General features: G+C 41.2%; 1 protein-coding gene across 9 annotated transcripts in view; it reads right to left on the bottom strand.

Moving 5' to 3' along the window:
- The window catches only part of TBL1X (transducin beta like 1 X-linked), a 190,131-nt gene that overhangs the window by 108,380 nt on the left and 60,780 nt on the right, over window positions 1–20,971 (bottom strand). Inside the window, exon 1 of one of the 9 annotated variants that reach the window (XM_085532162.1) lies at window positions 12,363–12,653. The exons of the other annotated variants lie outside the window; for them this stretch is intronic. The gene's annotated coding sequence lies outside the window, so the exon portion shown is untranslated. Of the gene's footprint in view, window positions 1–12,362; window positions 12,654–20,971 lie in introns of those variants that run through there. 9 annotated transcript variants of the gene reach the window in all.

The raw sequence follows: 20,971 nt of genomic DNA on the forward strand, positions 1-20,971 counted from the left end.
AAGCTTCATTTCCTATAAACGCTTGAGGAGTATCTAAATACAAAGTAATTTTTAAAAAATGTTTGTCAGAAATATTGCTTTTGGCTTAAAAGTGGATTGTCCCTAGATACCTTTATTAACCCAATCCACCAGTTTCTAACAATCCAGCTCAGTATGCAGACAGTATTGCTTCTTTCTCTCAAAACCTGAGTCACCCAGACTAGTTCATTAAGGGATCAACATTGCCTCTCCTCTAGGCAGCCATCCTTTGATGCTTTTCTCTCTTCTGTATTAGAATCATAGAATGTCCTGGGTTGAAAAGGACCACAATGATAATCTCGTTTCAACTCCCTCACCATATGCAGGGCTGACAACCACCAGACCAGGCTGCCCAGAGCCACATCCAGCCTGGCCCTGAATGCCTCCAGGGATGGGGCATCCACAACCTCCCTAGGCAACCTGCTCCAGTGCATCACCACCTGCTGCATGAAAAACTTCCCCTGTCCACCAAAGCTGTCACTCCATCATAGAAGGCCACCAGATTGGTCAGGCAAGATCTGCCCTTAGTGAAGCCATGCTTGCTGTCTTGAATCTCCTCTTTATCTCGTATGTGCCTCAGCACAGCTTCTAGGATCTGCTCCATGACCTTCCCAGACACAGTGGTGACGCTCACTGACCTGTAGTTCCCCGTATCTTCCTTTCTCCCTTTCTTAAAAATGGGAGTAATATTTCCCTTTTTCCAGTCTCTGGGGACTTCACCAGACAGCCATGATTTTCCAAATATGATGGAGAGCGTCTCAGCAACCCCATCAGCCATCTCTTTCAGAACCCTAGGATGGATATTAACCAGTCCCACGGACTTATACACTTCAGTTTTATGAGGAGTGCTCAGAATTGTTCCACCATTACAGTGGGACAGAAACCACTCCCCAAACCCTCACCTAGAGGCTCAGGGTTCTGGCAGACACGAGAAGCCTGACCAGTGATGAAGACTGAGGCAAAGCACGCACTGAGTACCTCAGCTTTTTCTATATCTAAGGAAGCCAGCTCCCCATTACCTTTCATCACTATTACAGGGGCACTGACTTGGGTAGGGTCCTACACAGGACACACCTTCCTTTAATTAGTGTAGATTGCTGTGCCACAAAACAACAAACACATGCCAGCAGTACCACCACTACTGCTGTCTTTGTCTCAAAGGCTGACTTGCTTGCCTGCAGTTTCTGCCAGATCTCAGCTGCCTTAATCTCCATATGTCACTCACCTTCTTATTTTGATGCATGCCAATTTTGCGTGCTAAAAGGCAGTCTGTACATGTATGGATATATATATATATAATTATGTCTCTAACTTACCAGCTGTCAAACTCTACTTGACATTTACAATAGTGTCTGAGGGTAATCTGTATCCATTTCAGTTTTTTTCAACTACTCTTGCTCTGACTTAAAAAAAAAAAAGACACTTTTACTGTATACTCCTTGCATAAAACTTATTACCATTTCTGGGATACATCTATATTGCAGTTGAGTACAAAATGCAAAACAAAGAAACTATGTTCCTTATGATGAGGATGAATTGTACAATGTGTGTTGAACATTATGCAACGTATTGCATATAGTCATCTTCAGCTTGGCAGACAGTGCAAGCTCTTCTTTCTCCGTTCACACATACAACCACCCCCTTGGACTTTGGGGGGAGGAAAAAAATACTCAAGTTTTCAAGGAAGATTTGTTATAGAACTCTGCTGTAAAATAAAAGCTACGTAACCAACCAATCGTCTGCCTAAATCCCAAATGTTCTCATGTTTTGCATTTAGGGTTGGATGATAACTTTGCTCTTTTTTTTTTTTTTAGTGCAGCTCTCAGTAACAGTGTGCAGTCTCAAGAGATGAAAATAAGTTTTTTTAGCCTGGAAATCATATGGAAAAAATCAACTGCCCTTTAAAAGAAGTTATAAATGTCTGGACAAACTTTTCCCAGACTTCCCTTCTTCAGTTATTTAACAAACATATGGTTATTTATAATGTGAGCTACACTTGCAGCATTTCAGAAATTGCTTATAAACACGCCTTTAGCCACTCGGCTCCGCCCAAGACTATTCTGCCCTTACTCAAAACCCTTCCAGCGCTGTTTGCCGAGGGATCTTTTGACAGCAAACCCATATTCTTACTTTGGTGCTTTCTCTGCCTTAAACTTACCTCAGTTTTCCTGTCTTAGCAAGTACCTTATTACAGGTTACTTTCATTTCTGAAAGATTTTAACACGAAATACCAAATATGATGAAGAAAATCCTCACCCAGAAGGCACTGCTGATTAAAGATACGGATAAAATGAGTACAACCTCAGTTCTCACAGTATTTAAGGAACACTAAGGAGCCCATCATTCAGGTCAGTGGTACAACCGATGCTAATAGCTGGACTGATGTCTTTTTGACATAAACATCTGTGTTCCAGTGAAGTTCCTCTCTAAGTCAGGAGCCTGCTACTTCTGGAGCCCCATGCACCTCAGTTAGGCTGACCAGGAGAGGCGATGTGCTGGGATTACTTGGTTCTTTTCATGATGAAGAAGGAAGACATTACTCTGTTACTTGATGTGTCTGGAATCTGAGAAGTTAGGTGATCCCACTCAAAAGACCCTGTGCTAATGAGTAACAGGGACACAGCCAAAAAACTAGGTATTACCATCTCCTACTTTTCTTTCTCATGTACATATGGAAAAGCATGTGCTCGTATGTGCACTTCAAAGAAAAAAACACAACAGTTTAAGACAGTATCACCCTGAAAATCAAAATGATTCTGCTTCCTCGCTCCTTTTATTCATTTGGATACAAGATTATACAGTTTATTTTACTCACTGTTATTCTCTAGGGTTTAATGGAACTTCTCACGTAAATACACTGGTTTATTCAATATCCCTTCCTGTTTAATGGAGTTTTAATTCAATTCAGTGCATTATTTAACTCAATAGAAGGTAAAACAACATTTTTCCCTTGCAATCAGCATAAATTACAGAACTAAAATGTGTGTCAGAAGATGGGTTTTCTTCCCCCAGCTTCTAGAGTTTCTTGAAATTCAAATTCTTAGATTTTCCCCTACTTTTGAAATCTGATCCTACTGCCAAAAGCTAAAATGGAAATAAATACCATCATATGCATATAAATAAGTTGAAAAATAAACTGCTCATTTTTTGAATTTCTTCTTAAATAAATGCTTGAGTTTATGAATGAGTTTCACTTTAAGCATTCCTTATCACTGTTAATTGTATTTTATACTACTTCTGGGGATTCCACAGCATTCTGTCCTCAACGCCTTTCTCTTTCGCTCATGAGGGAATCTCTTTCAAAACTGATTTTAATTACCACTCGTGCATGGATACTCTGTGCTCCAGATCTGCCTTTTCTGATGTGACCAGGACTTTTGGCTGTGAACTCCAAAACCACTCTGAACACTCAGTTCAAACCCTTTTCCCCTTTGCTCTGCAACCGTTCTTGCATAGTTTTGTCAGAACTGTCAAACATCTTATTTGTCATGCTACAATTGATGGTATTCTCTTTAGCCCATATATCTGTGTGCCCCAGTGGCACAGTGGTAGAAGTGCCGCTTTGCAACACTTGGGCCCGGGTTCAAATCCCCCTGTGGCACAAGTGGTAGAAGTGCCGCTCTGCTACACAGAGGCTCGAATCCCGGGGGTTGGACTCGATGATCTCTAAGGTCCCTTCCAACCCACACAAGATTATGATACTATGATTTTACTAGATGGCCATCTCAGGGTTATATAAACAGTGTTGTTGGTTTTTTGTTGTTTGGTGTTTGTTTTTTTATTTTTAAATATATTAGATGCATGCAACTCTTATTAGATTAAAATGTTTGTGTGCAACACTTCTAACTAACTTATCACAAAATTACACCTCAAATTCAGGCAGTTTTTACCATTTTGTAGAATCACAGAACGGCTTGAGCTGGGAGGGATGCTTAAAGGTCACGTAGTCCAACTCCCCTGCAATGAACACGAACACCTATGGCTAGAGCAGGTGCTCAAAGACCCGTTCTGCTTGACTGTGTGTGTCTCCAGGGATGAGGCATTTCAAGACCCTTCATAGTCTTTCTCCAACCTCCTTTACCTTACTCGTATATTAGTTTACTTAACTACTTATTACATTTTCAAACTGTAATCGTCATGTTACTTTTCATGCTGGCTACCACACTTGGAATCTGTTTCCTACGTGTTTCCTTGAGTTACTTCACTGAAGTCCTTCACTTCCTTCTTTAGATCTTCAAAACAGATTACCTATTTTCTATGAACAAAGTTCATACTACTCTACTGAGAATCAACGTCACTTTTTAAATTTAAGAGAACTTTAAGCCCTGTTATTCTTTCACATATATCTTCAAAAAAGAATGGGGAGAATGCATAATGTTAAGGGACCCAAGGAAAACACTAAAACTGATCAGTTTAACTAGGGTTATTCCAGATTCACATTCTGCAAATCCATTCCGGACTTAGAAGTCAAACAGGCTTTCCCTGTTATAGCTAACCAAAAAAATCAAGATTTTCATTGCAAAATTCTTTTGCCACCTCACCTGTTGTGACTCTATTAACATTACAGAGGCGGCCAGGATAAGGTTTGGCTCAACTCCTGGAATTTTGCTAATGATGCAGCTGAAGCCTGAGCCAGAAGAGAACCTCATTTACAATTCTGAAAGCATATTTACATGAAAAAACTAATAGTACACAGGAGTTCAACACATTCAAATACACAGAACACGAGGATCTGATCTATGGGACAAAAGGAGACGAACAAATTAAGCCACAGCATTTCAGCTTGGAAAATCAACATTTAAAAGCATTGAACTTTTTTTACTGCATGCTCCCTTGAACACACTGTGCTTCCTTGCTTGTACACGTTCTTATTGTGTCTGGTTTTAATGTACGCTGTGGAAAAAAAAAAAAAAGCAAAACCTGTCATTACCTCAGAGTATATTGAGACGATGTTTCACGGCACACTGAAAAGCTCTGAAAGCCTCGCCTCCTCTCTTTAACACCTCTGCACACGCCTCGTCTGCTGAACCCAGGTGACAGAACCACTGGTTTTTCTGTGTGTTTACCGCACAGAACCACCATCACCAAGGAAGGAAATTCCAAGGTTCACTTCAAGAAGCTTCCCAAACAAAGAACTCTTCTGACAGATGTTTTATGTTTTAACATGTTTTCCTTAGAAAAGCTACGTAGTCTTGGAAGCTTTCTAACTCAAGCAGCTATGACCCCTCAGTGGAATTTCTGTGAAACCATGCCTGGCTTTGTAAGATACGCTTTTGATCACAGACATTGGAAATCCTGGGGCAAAGACAACAGTCTGCTAACTTTTGCTTGTCAGGGTTAGTTATCCCCTCCTCCCCTTACAAAACCAAACAAAAAGTAAGAAGGCTGACAGTCCAAGAGCTTCATTTAGGTAAATCTTTCTCCTGATTTTATTCGGTTTCAAGGAAAACATCAGAGAAACACTTGAAAAACTCTCTTGCTTCACTCTTTTATTTACAGCTTATCTAACAAAAAATGGAGAGAAAGCCCAGGAGCAAGACTGAAAGGTCTTGAAGGTTTTAATTAATGCTGAAGTATGCATCAAAGCCACAGAACAGCTTCCATGTTGGCCATTTTGAAAACCTGGGATCAGTAACAGTGGATAGCTCTCTTTTCACCTCCTTCCGCCCCACAGAATCACAGAATTGTAGGGGTTGGAAGGGACCTCTAGAGATCATTGAGTCCAAACCCCCTGCCAAAGCAGGCTCCCTACACCACGTCACACAGGTAGGCGTCCAGGCGGGTCTTGAATATCTCCAGAGAAGGAGACTCCACCACCTCCCTGGGCAGCCTGTTCCAGTGCTCCGTCACCCTCACTGTAAAGAAGTTCTTTAACACACATTCGTGCGGAACTTCCTATGCTGAATTTCCAGCCCCCTCCAGCTCTTCTGCCTCCAGCTCTTCTGCCTCCAGCTCTCAGTAGCATGTCAGATTCTATGCTATCTCCTGTGCGTGTGTTGCTAAGGATCATCTACAGGAGGAAGCTGCACATGGGCATGGACTATCAGGTTCTTTATTGGAAAACTAAGGAAAAAGATTTTTTCCAGAATGCAAATGTGTTCTAGATTTTTCTAGGCTCAAATGAGGCTGGTATCTTGACCTGCTAATTCCTCACTGGCAACTAAAATTTTCCTTAGCTGAAAGGTGAACACAGTCTAGGAACAAGCTTCTTAGCAATGTTAACATAATCACGGTGCTAGCAGACACAGCTACAGCAGCAGCATTGGTCAACACTTCAAAGCAGTTTGGGGCCACACTGTCTTGTTGATGCTGATACACCCTGACACACACCCACACAGCTTCCTGGGCCCAGCACAACTTCAAAACAAAACAAGGAGAAAAAAAAACAAACAGAGACTATGAGAAAGTCAAACACTGTAACAAAGTACTGATCAGTCTTATCCTTTGACAAAATAAAACCTTAATCAAATAATAAATATGTAACCTAATATCTCCTTCTGCCTTAAATCCTTCCCCACTCCCTCCCGACCCCCACTTCCCTTGAAAACCAGATGGCCCCGGCAATACGCCCTGAGGTCAACAGATGCACCATGACTTTGGAGAGAGAAAAGATATATAATATCTTTAATAATATTTCCAGATGATAAAATGGGAAAACACACATTGAAAAAAAGCACTAAACATCTACAGCAGGGAAACAAACAAAGGACAGGTCTGTATTAAAATATCCAAGACAATAATGGAAAGAAAAGCCAAGAAGTGAACTCATACTATGAATGATAAGTGAAGAATGATTAGAAAAAAAAATAAAATAAAATTAGGAAACCACATGAAGAAAGGATAGCAGATAACTGAGAGGGCTGGTTATGGATATGGCTGCTTATTTGTCACGGCTGTTCAAAGTTGTGAATTTCAACAATTCCATGTTTTCCTAAAACGCGTGCTTGTCTTTCAGCTTTATAGGAGATCTGTGTCAGTGGGTGAGTAGATGAACGAGTGCATAGGTGAATGAACAGGTGAACAATTTAGTCTGGGCTGTACTGGCTGAATCTAAACTCAGTTGCCACGAAGTATGTCTGGAGAGAATCAAACAAATTATAGCTTAAGCTACTCCAGACTTTCACTGGTGAATCTGAGGTCTGAACTCAGGTCTGTGAATCTTAGTACAAAAACTGATTCCTAGCGACAACATCACTGAGTTCTGTGTTTTTGGTGTACTGCTGCATCCAGGTCAAATTTGTTTAGTTTACAAGAACAGCTTCCAAACTGCAGACAGTCTCAATTTATCCCACAATCAGAAAAACAGGTAGATACCCTCAGAAGATCCACAAGACAATATTTTACTCTGCTCACTGTCACAACTAAGACATTGTGCGCTCTTCACCTTTAGTGCACTTGTTATCACCAACTCCTGTGTGCCTCCATAAGTTTGATCCCAGGACAGCACGGCACAGCTTACTGTGGTTCTGCAGACATCCTGCAACAGCCTGGCTGTAGGAACAGAAAGCTGTATCTACACAGACATTCTAAATGTGTAAGAAGTAGCACAAACTGAGTGCTCTTCCCTAGATAAGAAATAACTTGTTAGCCCATGGTAACCTCCTCACACGCCCTTAGTCTAAAACTTCATGCATCAGAAAAAAAATAAATACAGTTTTGTTTCCTGGTCAGCTTTGGCCGAACAGATGTAACAAACAAAAAGTGTATTGTAGCACATTACAGCTTCAGTGGCTGCTTTTTACTTGAAGGATATCTGAGCCATCTTTCTAAATCAACCTTCTTGCACATAGCACACAGTACAGTTTTGCCTAATCCTCTCAAACCACAGCCATACAAGCCAAAAAAAGCCATCTTAACCTGCATTTAATGGCACATCGCTCATGTGGATATGCCCTTGGGACCAAAAAACTTTAATAAATAACCTTTAACCTCAGACTGCTTTCAGCAGGACAGAGTAGCTTCCACCAAAGCAAATGATGGAAGCCAGACAGTACTTTGCCATCAAGACAGACAAGAGGAATAACATATCCACTTAGCTCATGTTCTGGTGGCCAGACTTTCTAAAGAATGTCTGATCTTCAGACCCAAAGATTTGTCTCTATTAAAAAGCTGTTTCTGGCCTAGTAGAGACACCATGCACTTAAGTGTATCTATGCCACTGGCTTCTCAAAAGGCATTGGCTACCATGACAGAAGCCCCCATAGCTGCCTCTGCCAGCACTTTTCCTGGGCCTGAGAGGCCCACTCACCCTTGTTCCTCTCCTCATCAGAGCAATATCTGGAGCACACAGAGGCAGAAAGGGCAGCCAAACTGTCAGGGGATAGTAAGTTCAAAACAAGGCAGCAACACCATGTTGGGGCTGGGCTGCCAGTCTCAAAACCTAGACAGTAAAATGCAACACACGGGCACACTAAATGAAGAGCATCTCAGAAGCCTATGACTGAAAGAGAGAAAATAAACAAGCAAACAAAACCATATGTGCTTTGTTGTTTTCTTTCCATCAGTTTAAAGACAGGAGAGCTCTGTCTCTGGGTTTCTCAGTCTTGAATTGCTGTCTGAAATAAAAGAAAATCCATTTGCTGTCTGGTTAGGCTTCATATATCACTGTGAATCCATGAGCGTTACTATGGAATTTACTTGGTAATGTTAGCAAGAAAATCTGTTTGTATGAGAGTATTTGTTAAGGAAAGTCGTGTTCTGTGTTGGAGCTGTCAGCATCCTTTTGACTTTTGGTCCTCTGCATGCACTTTAGACTCCTTCCTTCAAACACTCACTGCTGACTCTGGAAATGGGGCTAAATGCTATAGAAGGGAGAAGACAGAAGCAACTCCCTCCCAGTGAGAGGCCTGAGCATTGTGCTTACAGGCTCACTTCACAACAGTGTAAATTAAAGATAAGCATTAATACTCAGGTAGGTGAGCAAATGAATCCCGACTGTGAAGACGTAGTAAACCTGTATTCTTAAAAGAGAGTTACAAAGTTGTGAGGAGAATTTTGTTTTTCCGCTTCCCTCACTCTGTGGAAACCAGAATGGGCACAGCTACAAAGCCCAGTTAACTAAGAAGCCAGAGGTGCACATATGAGATAGGAGAACTCAACACATCCTGAAGTACTATTGTAAACGAACATTCCATTCCAAGAAAACCTACGATAAAGTGCTGAGAAGTCACAGCTATTAATATCATTTTACCTCTTTACATAATTCTGCTGGAATCTGCATAGACTTTACCAGGTGGTTTTTTTTGGTGAGAATAAGCAATAACATCATTACGCCAAGGAAGCACCATCACAACCTGGGAAAAGGCAATTACTGGTGAAACTGAAAAATCATGGATGTCAGCCCAGCAAATGAAACAGCTGAGTTCTGGGTTTCACTGTGGGGAAAGGGAGAATTTACATGAGAACAAGAAACTGTGGATGCTGCTCCATTTTTAGAATCCAGAGAACATGAAAGTGTAAACATTTTACAGGAAGTAAGGTTCAGGGCCTAACATCCACAGCCATAACAGGAAAAATCTTTCCAAATCAGGTCTGCATTATTAACCCACATAAGAAGTATTTATTTGGCAAGACAGGATATCTGTATCACTCCTTCAGGTCCTTTAGACCTCATCTGAGAATTCAAGCCTAATTCTCCAGCCATTTTTGGGAACAATTTTCTTCTTTTTTAAAGATAAATGAAGACTCCTATGCTGACCTTCATTATTTATTCTTCTCCTTACAATTATAAACGAGTAAAAAACTGCTAATGAGAGCTATCAATAAAAAGCTCAGAAGTATCCAATCAATCCAGTTGTTTGCAACATTTATCAAAAGACAGGAAGGAACTGATGACTAATAAGTTAGTTCTACCTGCATTATGCTGCTGCCTTTATCTCATATACCTTTGAGATACAGGCAGCAGCTTAATGAGAAAAATAATAAATTATTAAAATCTAGAACAACACAGACTAAAAAAGAAAGAGAAAAAATAATCCTTGCCCCCGAAGTTATAATCTAAGAATAAAATCAATGCATGATTGATGCATTCTGGTAGCTGGAAGTAAGAAAAAGAATGGGTATATCTCCATGCCACACTGCAAAACAGACACCTATATTAGTCTGGGTACTGCAGCACATGAAACATTCCACACTGTTTAATTTTTTTTCTGTAAAGTGAAATTGGTCCAGCTAAAGCCCTTATGGGACCTACCCAAAGCAAGGGTTACAAGGCAAGCAAGCAGTCACGCAACCAGCCCACACCACAAAGCACTGCAACGCAGCCATGCTCAGGGAAGGAGCAGCACTGCCAGCATCTATGCTGGCACAGCAGGAGGAAATAGGTATCCTTTCCAAAGGGTTTCTCAGAAAAAAAATACTGCAGTTTTCTTTCCAGTTGCATTTCCAGCTCCTCTGCTCCAGTTATTCCTCTCCTTTTTCCAAAGGTAACAATTAAAAAAGAAACATAAAAAATAAAATAACATTGCAGTGATAGAAGAATAAATAAAAAAATAAATTTCTCATCCAAATTAGCACCCTTCCTATTGCTTTGAGACACACCATTGGAATATGTGGTTATTTGAAAAAACCCTTTCTCCCCAATACATAGAAGGTTATCTGTACATCTCTAGAAAACACGAAGGAAATACAGTGAGTGTTTGATTCACAAGAACACATCCTCTGTTTGACACTGTTACAGCTGCAGTGCTCTCTGCACAGAGTTTTCAAAACAGGTCCCTGGGTGTGCAGTGACACTGAAGCAGTGACAGTGAACAGCACAGCACAGTCTTTGCCAATCAGCTACATGCGCACTCTCACGTTTCCAACTGATGTGCAGCAGTCATAGAACTTGCACAGATTTCAGAGTGCTACATTAATCAACAACAACAACAAAAAAAAAAGGGCCAAAACATCTCTTCCTCTCCATAGCTCTTCATTACTAGATGAAGGAGGACACTGCCTTTTGTCTTTAACTGATGTGGACTGTGCAGGTTGCGATTATGCTCAAAAGCAATACTGGTTCTACAGGAAAAGGCTTGCTGCTCTGTTTTGTTACAGAGATCACAGGGGAGTACAGGAAAAAAACCTATTCAAAGGAAGAACTGAGCCTGCAGAAACTCATGTACATCAGTGCCACAGTATTGATATTGTTAGTAGTAACCTGAAATCAACATTTCTGAAAACACCACTTGGAAGCTGGAAGAGGAACCTACTTCTAAAGGCAACATATTCAGTTCCAGGATTGTGTTTTGTTTTCTGTTTCTGTTTCTGTTTATCTCCCATTTTCTCTAAAGCAATTGGGGGTGATGAAGAGCCTTGCTGCTGGGAGTTGGGGTAGCTTTGGGCTGAGAGCCCCAGCACACAGCCTGCTGGGCAGAAGGGGTGACAAGAACAACGGGCCCGGATCTTCCACCTGAGTTTGTGGGATGGCTCACATCTGCCTGAGGAGTCAATGGAGTAAGTGCTGCAGATGGGTACAGCACAGAGTTGTCACATCTTAAGCCAGCACAGCTAAATCTACCAGTGTTCGAGACAGTCACTTACGTTAGAGGTCCAGACATCAAATAACCTACTTACACTTCTCCAAAGATCTCCCATGACAGTCCAAACAAATGACTTCATGTGTTCCCCTAGAATTTACAATCCCAGGTAAAATTTTCACCTTTCTCAAAAAAAAACCAAAAACCAAAAAACAAAAAAAAAAAAAAAAAACAAACAAAAACCCAAAAAATCTGAATTTCAGTAAAGCATTCTGGGATCTCTCAAAGAGTGGAAATTAACAGCACACTGCTGCTAAAAGCTAGTATAATTTGGTAAAAATTGTTTTTATTATTCTACCTAATAATGTCATAATGCACTTAAATAGCCAAGAATTTTGTAGCAGGTTATTCAGAGAAAATCGTTTAGTGCAGATCATTTCTGCATTAATATTAAAAACTTCTTGGCCTAGAGATACATCAGTGTAACAGCTATATGCACTTCTGTTGCACATCACGTAATGTCTGCTTATAATGCCGTGTTACTCACAAGATGAGAAAATGAAGAGTCATTTTTAGAATGAAAGTAGCACTTCATACTTTAGAAAACAACATCTCATTAATATAACCAGTAAGAAGTGATTGAGTACAGAGCCAACACCTCAAATGACAAACTGCAAGCTTAAAATCGCACTGCCTTTATACATGCATATATGTACACACACACACACAGAAACACATACATCAAGCAGGCTCCCAAGGAGTATTTATGACAGCTTGGAGCAGCTCCCTCTCTGCCTGCACACAGAACAAGCCATCCTTCAGGCAGCCCAGCTAGAATCACTGTGCTCAATGACAAATCATAAAGGACTGAAGTCATGCAGCTACCTGGAAAGAAAAAGGATCCTTCATCATGTATTTAGAAATGCTAAATGGCCCGGGAAACTACTCAGAGATTTCTCATGCTCAATTCCTCATTTTCTCTTGCGTGGTCATCCCTAGGACAGCTCTGGAAAACAAGGCAGCCATTTTCTCTTAAGCTGTTACATTCAGCAAACCAGATTGAAGTGCTTGATAAGCTGCTGCTCTCTTCCGTGCCTGCAGCACTCAGAGGGGAAAAACAACCAATCACCCACAAACAGGTAGCAACCACAGCCATTTTTGCACTTGCCTGAAATGAGTCACGCCGTGGCAGCAGATGGGGCTGGGGGGAAAGAAGGGGGGGGCTGGGGAGGCCTGGATACAAACAAATCAATATGCTGGAGCTCTCCACCTTACCCTCTCTGCTGGCTTCACCCCCTGGCCCTGCAAAACCGTGGAGATCCTTGAAATAATGCTGTTTCCTCACATGCGTGCGTTCCCAAAATTAACTACCCTTATTAAAAAAAGATTTGGCTTTTACAGAGCCGCCGGGGCTAAGGCACTGCCTCGAATGCTTTTAAAAGCACCTCAAAGCACCAGGGTGAGCGGAGGAAGAAAATAATTGTAATGTGCAATCGACAGAAACACACACATACTTGCACCTGTATGCACATACGTACTTGATGTAATTTGGTGACACAGCTGCAAGTAACCTCTCTCCAGCACTGTGCACACTGTCAAAACTGGTAAATGCTCTTCAGAGCTTCAAACCTGGATATTTAAAATGGCTAATCACAGTGGAGAAAGAAGCTGTGCCCCCCTATACTTAATTTCACTTGTTTTCCAATGTAATCCCTTTTCTTGTCAGTTTTGGAAACCTCCCTGTTATGCAGCTGTGTTGTGAAACCTGGCAGGGAGAAGCCCCAAGCTGAGGGAGATGCCTTTCCCATCTTGTGTTAAGACGTAGCCATGTTCAGCAATGGTGGGGAAAAAACCTCCCACTGGCTTCATCAGCAGTGGCTGCTAAAAACTGGATGCTAAAATCCCTCCACTTCCACTCCTGCTGCCTTCTGCACTGGGGCTTGTTTCACCACACAAAATGGGAAACAGGGCTTCAGACACTGCCTTGGAGAGCTCGTGTGGTCAGATCAGGCCACTCAACTGGTGGGGCACTAACACATACCACCTAGGAGGCCTTCTGCTGGGCCACCAGGCCCCTCATCATCCAGAGTTGACACACACAAGAAGGCCCCAGGACAGAGAAAGGCCCCACACCACCAGCACAGTTCTTCCACAAAGGGCCTGGCAACCCATTGGGCTTGGCTCTGCTGCCGTACTTCCCTGGCCAGAGGCACAGCCTTCTTTGACCACTCCTTGCCAGCAGCCCCCAGGCTCTCAGCAGCTCCTTGGACAGGAAAAGAGCAGCAGCAGCACATGGGCTCCTCTAAAGGGGATGGCCGTTGACTGAGTGCTTGCTACAGCTCTTCAACACAAGAGTCAAGTTTGCTCATGCAACCTCCACATCTGCACTTCCATTCATGCTTTCTGAGGCCATTTTCAGACCAGAAGCTATTCAACCCATCATCCCTGATGCTGCAAACAGCAGAACTGTTTCCCAAGTTACGTTACTTTGCACCCTGCTTTAAGTGAGGCTGCTGTACCAAAGATGACCTGCCAGTTTTGTAAAAGCTTGGTAAGTCATAATAAACACAAGTAGAACATCTGTATTTCCAACATGCGATTCCATCATCAGTCAAGAAAATTACTGGAACACAGCCAAGTTCAATATGATTAGCTGAAGAACGTTAGTTCTCTGACCACTGATTTTCACTGAAAAAAAATAATACGCCTTGTTTCTGTGCCAAGTATAAGTGCATCACAGTATTTTTAATTTATTTTATTTTGGAATGCAGGGTATTATATGTTTAAGAGTAGAAAGTCTCCTCACTCCCCTAAAATTCAAAGCATGTAAAACCGCAGCTCCCTCCATAATGCCATCTGTGCTAGCAATGCCTTTTTCCCCCCTCCTTTTTGCTACAAGACTATTACATTGTGTGCAAGTGGCAACGTCTAAAAATACATCACAGAAGATACACATGTAACTACCAGACTATTCCTTTTTTGTTCAAAACAGTAAGTGCAAATGAACCCGTATGGATCTAAGTCATACCTTTTGGTGCTAGAATTTTTCTTGTTAGACCTGCATTCCCTGTGATGAAAAAGAGTTTCCAGAAAGTGTACAGTTCCTCACACCTGTTTCACACCATCAAACTAGATAAAACATTTTAGTCTCTTCCAGGAAGGAGCTCAGCAGCATAGCAAGGAGGCAGACAAGCACCATATGGGCAGAAGCAAAAAAAGACAAAAGCAAGGGTTGAACTACTGCTCTAAGCAGCAGCGAAGGTTGCATTGGCTCAGCTGTGTTGTCTAATCAAGTATTCTAAATCAATTAAGACTGAAGCTAAGTTGTACACACAAATCTTTGTATTTATAAATCAACCTAAATATTCCGCAGCAATATTCCATACGGTTTAACTGCTGTAGCACATGGCCAGAAACCAAGGATTGACTGAACTCATTAGCCATGGAATTTTAGCAGGTGAACTTTCATCCAGCAATACAAAACATGAGTATGAACAAGTAAACACCTTCCTGTCCAATATAAATAATGCTACCTAACAAAAATGGAATTTTCAGCTAACAGTAACTACGTTCTTAAAGTTGCCTGGGACTGTTGTGAGCCTGTTAAGGTATTCCTGTAACAGCAATAAAAAGGGAGCATTTGTTGACATCAGTCAGTAACAAATGCTCATCAATATGCAATACATTTGCTAGGAATCTTGAACTTCTCAGAGGTTTTACAGAAAATGGAATGCTAATTTCTCTGGCTGAACTGAATTCCCACCAGTTTTTGTTTGGGTGGTGATACTCAAGCAGTGACAGTTTAGCTGCAGACACCCACCCAGGCAGTTTTTTCCATCTGCCTACCTTGCCTCTCCACATCAGTGGCTGAGCCACTCACCACTCGATTACCCAAGACTGCAATTTATAGCACATTCTAGCCAGGCCTGAATTAGCAACAGTTTGCCTTGAAAAGGTGCACAGTAAACTGAAGCACTACAGCAGTGACTCAGCACTATGTATTAATAGCCAGCCTAAGCTCACTTAAGACCCTACTGGTGCCATGTGGCTGGGATACGAGTTGGATCAGGCTGGTGGTTGAACTGAAAGCTCACCTTGCAAATAAAATTTTTCAGCATTGTGCAGCTGCACAATTATAGAGCTGGAGTTGCCAAGGGAGTGGGAGCATGGGGTCAAGGATAAGGGGAGAGCAGTACAGCCTGTTTTGCAGCAGCCTGTGTTTAAATTGGCTGAGGTCAACTATGGGAAGGGTTGGTTTCCCTCTGCCCACAAGAGGAAGCAGAGGCTGCAAGGACGGGCAAGCCAGGGAAGTAAAATCAGCAGCCCGCCTCCGCCATGCCCTCCTCCATGTACAGACGCTTCAGTTGTGAAAAACTTGACCCAAGTTAAGTCCCTATACACACACTGTATGAAATAAACAGAACAGAAAACAGTGCTCAAAAGAATCCCTTAAACTCATGAATACCAGAATGCAGGAATGAAGAGAATCAGCTCCAAATACTTGGAAAAACAGTCCTTTAGTATGTTTTTAGTCAAACTGGAAAGTTCAAGGAGATAATAGAAAAACAAATAAATAAATAAATAATCACCATAATCTGCTTAGCTGTGTAAATAAGACTAAACTGAGAGATCAATAAGGGAAATTATAAGGAGGGTTCCTTCAGCACAGTACACTGGAGAGAAAATTGGAAGTCTGGTGGAAATCTAATGGGATAAAGTAACAGATGGTAGGTAGACAAACGGGGGACATGGAATATCTTCAAAGATGATACCAGCTAACAGTATGACTAAGAGGATATGCAATTAAGTAGCAAGGCTGTAAGAATCTTAATATTCTAGATTAGACTTCCATTAAAAGTCTAGGTTAGAATTACTGTATTCTAGGTTAGACATACTTTTTATGAACACCTAGTAGACAAATAGGAAAAATACTCAAGAAAAAGAGCAAGCACCAGGTAATAAAGTAACCAAGAGGGGAAGTGTCTTTTTCTGAGAGAGTGGTGAGGTGCTGGAACAGGTTGCCCAGGGAGGTTGTGGATGCCCCACTCTTGTAGGTGTTTAAGGCCAAGCTGGACAGGGCCCTGGGCAACCCAACATGGTATTTGATCTAGCAGCTGGCAACCCTGCCTTTGGCAGAAGGTTTGAAACCTGATGATCCTTCCTTCTAACCTGAGCCATTCTGTGATTCGATGCTTGTCCCTGAGTCTTGAGAAACATGGGAGAAACATGGCAAGCAACTGCCCACAGATATAACACAGGACACTACAAAGTAGACAACCAATCAAATTAATTAGCAATAAACAATGGACTCAATGTACCGAAAAACAACAACAAAAAGCCTCAAGTTAAATTTCTAGAAACCATCTAACAGAACAAGCTGCCAGTGGAACCATGCTGATACCCAAAGAACATTGTTCTACCTGGCCTGTAAGGACTTCAGGCAAATACTTCAGTCCACGAACACTTTTTCCAAGCACAAATACGTCAGTAATATCCAGCAGAATCTTTCACGTAACCCAATTTCCTTCCAGTCAGTACAGCACAGGAGTACAGCTTAATGATCATAAGCTGAACACACAAGCAGGTCAACTCAAGGCAGTCACTCGTGTTCACCGGCTGTGCTTTCAGTTTTCTCTCAGATATACAGTCAAACTTTGCTATACCAGTCTCATGAAGCTTTGGTGGTCCCGTGCCTTCCAAATATTTGCCAGCAATTAAATAATACTTATAAACAATACAGTCCAGCTGTGGAACTGCTTATATGTCAGTAAAATAAAGAGCTGTTATATATAAACTCCAGATATATACAGATGGATACATACGTATATAGAATACAGAGAGAGTGTGTTAAATGGAGCAGATATAAACAAATGATATAAAAAGACATAAACTGACGCTACATTATTATAAGCCAGTTATTTATGTAGATTTATTTTAAAATATGTCTGATTGCATTCATAACACTGATGAAGAGAAGAGTAACGCACTGAACATCATTAAACACTTAGTCTGAAATTCTCCCTTGATCGTCCCCTCACAGGCACTTTGTTTCTGTTTTACCACCCAGGAAAAGAGTAACCACGTGACCTGATGGTCAGAAAACTCTTACTCTGGTATGAGAACAGATTAAATAATTTCCAAAAGCAGGGGTATCTCCCAGGCACAGTCCTACTATCAGCTCTCCCATCTCAGGCTGGCACTAATTTAAATTAGAGACTGGTAGCTTTAGCACTTCAGTTGCTATCGATTACCATTACATCATGTAAAGCACTCCCTGAAGAAATCAGGAACCAAGCTGCTTATGGAAACAGCACAAAAACCACACCAGGAATGAAACAGAAGCCAGTATACAGCAGAGATGTAACCAACCCCTCCGCAAGTAAGGAGGGGAAAAAAAGAAAAGGCTTAAGTGGGCAGCTGCAATCTGCATCAGCAGAATTACAGCCATTTCTGTCAGTGATTTTAAGGTGCACAGAGAGGTCATTGTCTTCTACAGATTGGATTACTGCGAAGCCAGTGTTTCATAACTATAGCAAAGGAGCAACTGGATACTGGACTGCCTTCAAACAGCTGAGGAGAAACAGAAGAAGCCAGAATGATGCTGACTGTGATGCAGCTTCAGAGGGCGCACAGCTCCCTGCTTTACACATGTCTTGCCCATGAAAACTTTGCAGTGTTCCTAAAATCATTAAAACCCAATAAAACACCCACTTAAACACAGATCAATGTTATTTTTTTCTATTCTAATCCAGGGAAATAGTGAGAGGCAATGAGATTGGGGCCAATTAAATGTGACATAAGGAACCAAGAACGTGAGGTCAGGAAGCCTCAGCTGTAACAGCAATCTCGCATTGCTGACAAAACTGCATTTCTCTCTGTTCTCAGTAATCCACCAAAACAGCTTTCACTCAGGTACAAAATATTTTGCTTTAAGGACACTTAACCCAGTCACTATGATCCATCATTTAAGGCTAACTACCAAAACTAAAGAGCCAGCCAAAGTCATTCAGGGACCACCTTACTGCAAGGGTAGGTGTATGACAGGCCTCCTGGCATCCTTCCACCTACAATTTCCTACCGCTATTACACTGATGATTCAAGTCTAATTTTAACAAGCAAACAAGTCTTCTGCTGTCAGCAACCATTGTTCCAAGACAGAAGGAAAATACTTTAAGCCCATTTTCTTGCTTTTCAACATCTGCATTTTTGTACTGCTTTTGTTCCTGGAGAGGGGCACGTAAAAGGGAAATAAAAGAAGCACTTCCCAAGGTAAGAGAGGTAAGATATTAGTGCTGTCACTCTGCACTTCCTAAACGTGCCTATTTTTTGTTGTTGTTCTTCAAACAATTCTTGGGCAGGAGATGACCTTTATTAACTTAAGAGCTAATGCTATTAAAAGTCTGAAAATCTTGCTGCAGTAACAAAGGAAGTTTCAAAAACACCTTCCCCTAACACAACACACTTTGTGCTTAAAAATAAATACTTTCCCATATCTTTTGGTAAAATTAAGTCCGACACAGTCACCTTATTCATTTAGTAACCATTATATGCAGCTAAGTTTATGTATGAATGAAATTTCTCCTCATAAGAGATCAGAAAAAGCAAAACAATTTCCACATGCTCTTGTGTATTTTCAGATTCCTTTCAGAAACAAAGCCAATGTGGAATAGCGAAGAGCTGGGTTCATTAGCTGTACAGCAAAAGACAAAGACCTATCTTATGTGCAATGGCAGTGAAAAATTGGAAGGGATAATATACTCACTGAACATAGTCCTGAAAGCCATGGTAGAAGCTTCTTTCTACCACAACCTAAACATGGTTCCAATATTCAAGGGTAAGACAACAATATGCATGGAAAAGTCTTCTGGACAAGAAGATGTATGTGATGTAGCCTGATGTTTATATGTCATGACTTTAACACCTTAAAACAGAAAACTAAAGCTGCCTGCAGGTATGCTGACAAACAAATACCACACTGTGATGCTGACGTAGGTAAGGCGCTGCCATTGTTTAGCGCATATACTACAGAAGGTTACTGGTAATAGTAATAGTAATAGTCTCGTGCGGGTTGGAAGGGACCTTAGAGATTATCGAGTCCAACCCCCGGGATTTGAGCCTCCTGTGTAGCAGAGCGGCACTTCTACCACTAGCGCCACAGGGGGATTCGAACACCCGGGCCCCAGTGTTGCAAGGCGGCACTTCTACCACTGCGCCACCGGGGCACACAAAATGGTAAATGGGAATGGGAAATATTTGAACGCATTTAACACTCTGTTACAGAAAATGCTACTTGTAACACACTGCCTTGTTAGAACTGACAGCGTAAAACGTACCCAATGGTATTATTCAAAATGGGTGATCAAGTGTTGAAGCTCTCCTAGACATTATGGATCCTATGCAAAGTATTCAACTTGATCTCTTTGTTCATGTTAGTTGCATTTGCATCTGTTCAGCAACTTTTTCACCTGAAAAGGCTATGATTCCTTCATTTCCCCTTCTCTCCTGAACAATGTGGGGTTCATTCTCCTTCAGAATTAATGCCAGAAATGTTGCATTTAGAGGGGCAATAATACAGCCATCCAATTCCAGGTCAAGAAATATATATATAGATATATATATCCTCCACAAAACAGTAACCATTTTCCCAATTCCCTATGTGCCACATTAGTGCCATGCATTAAGTAAACCTCAAACATCAGTCAGTACTTACTGGGCTCTCACCTAAGTGGTCTGTATGTCACATCTGCCATAAGCGGTCTGTACGTTCGACTCGCCATAACAGAAGCACTTAACGAAAGGCATCACAGAGGTACTTTAGAAGCAGGGCAATTTACTGAATTATTTTTTCAGGGTTTTGTACAGTAACTACTGTGTTTTGACTGTCCTCTAGAAAAATATGACCAATGTTCTCAGCTACACAATAAGGATATATATGCACAGAGCCCTTACCATAACTGAAAGACGCTAAGAAGCATGAAGACCAAAAGAGACCACTATTATCTAACTGAGTTAGAGGTGATTTTTAAAAGCAAAACAAAACACTGAAACATGCAATTCTTAACTTAAAAACAACTTTAAAAAGAAATCTGTATTTCAGAAAGTCATCTGAACACAAGGCACGGATATCAGCTAATGGTGAATTCCTGATCCCAATTCCAAGAATTTACGGTGCTGCACCTCCACCCTACATACATCCTAGTTAAATATCATCCAAATCATATGGATATTAAAAATACACAATTTATTTGTTGTCTTGCAATTATATACAAAAAACCAACACTCGCTTTTAGCATTATCAACAAATGGTAGACTTACATGGAAGCTGTACAATGACAGCAGTGCACCCTGAGATGACAACTTCTGAAGGAGTTTTAGATATCATGGGTTTGCCCAGATCACTATATTATTCCTCACTGTCATCTCTGTAACTGAGTGGTGTAATGTGAAATAACAAACTGAAGAGCATAGTAAGAAAACTAGTATCAAAAATTGCT

The sequence above is a fragment of the Coturnix japonica genome, chromosome 1 (assembly GCF_054131305.1).
Source record: "Coturnix japonica strain WE chromosome 1, WE-NBRP24, whole genome shotgun sequence".
Lineage (NCBI taxonomy): Eukaryota > Metazoa > Chordata > Aves > Galliformes > Phasianidae > Coturnix > Coturnix japonica.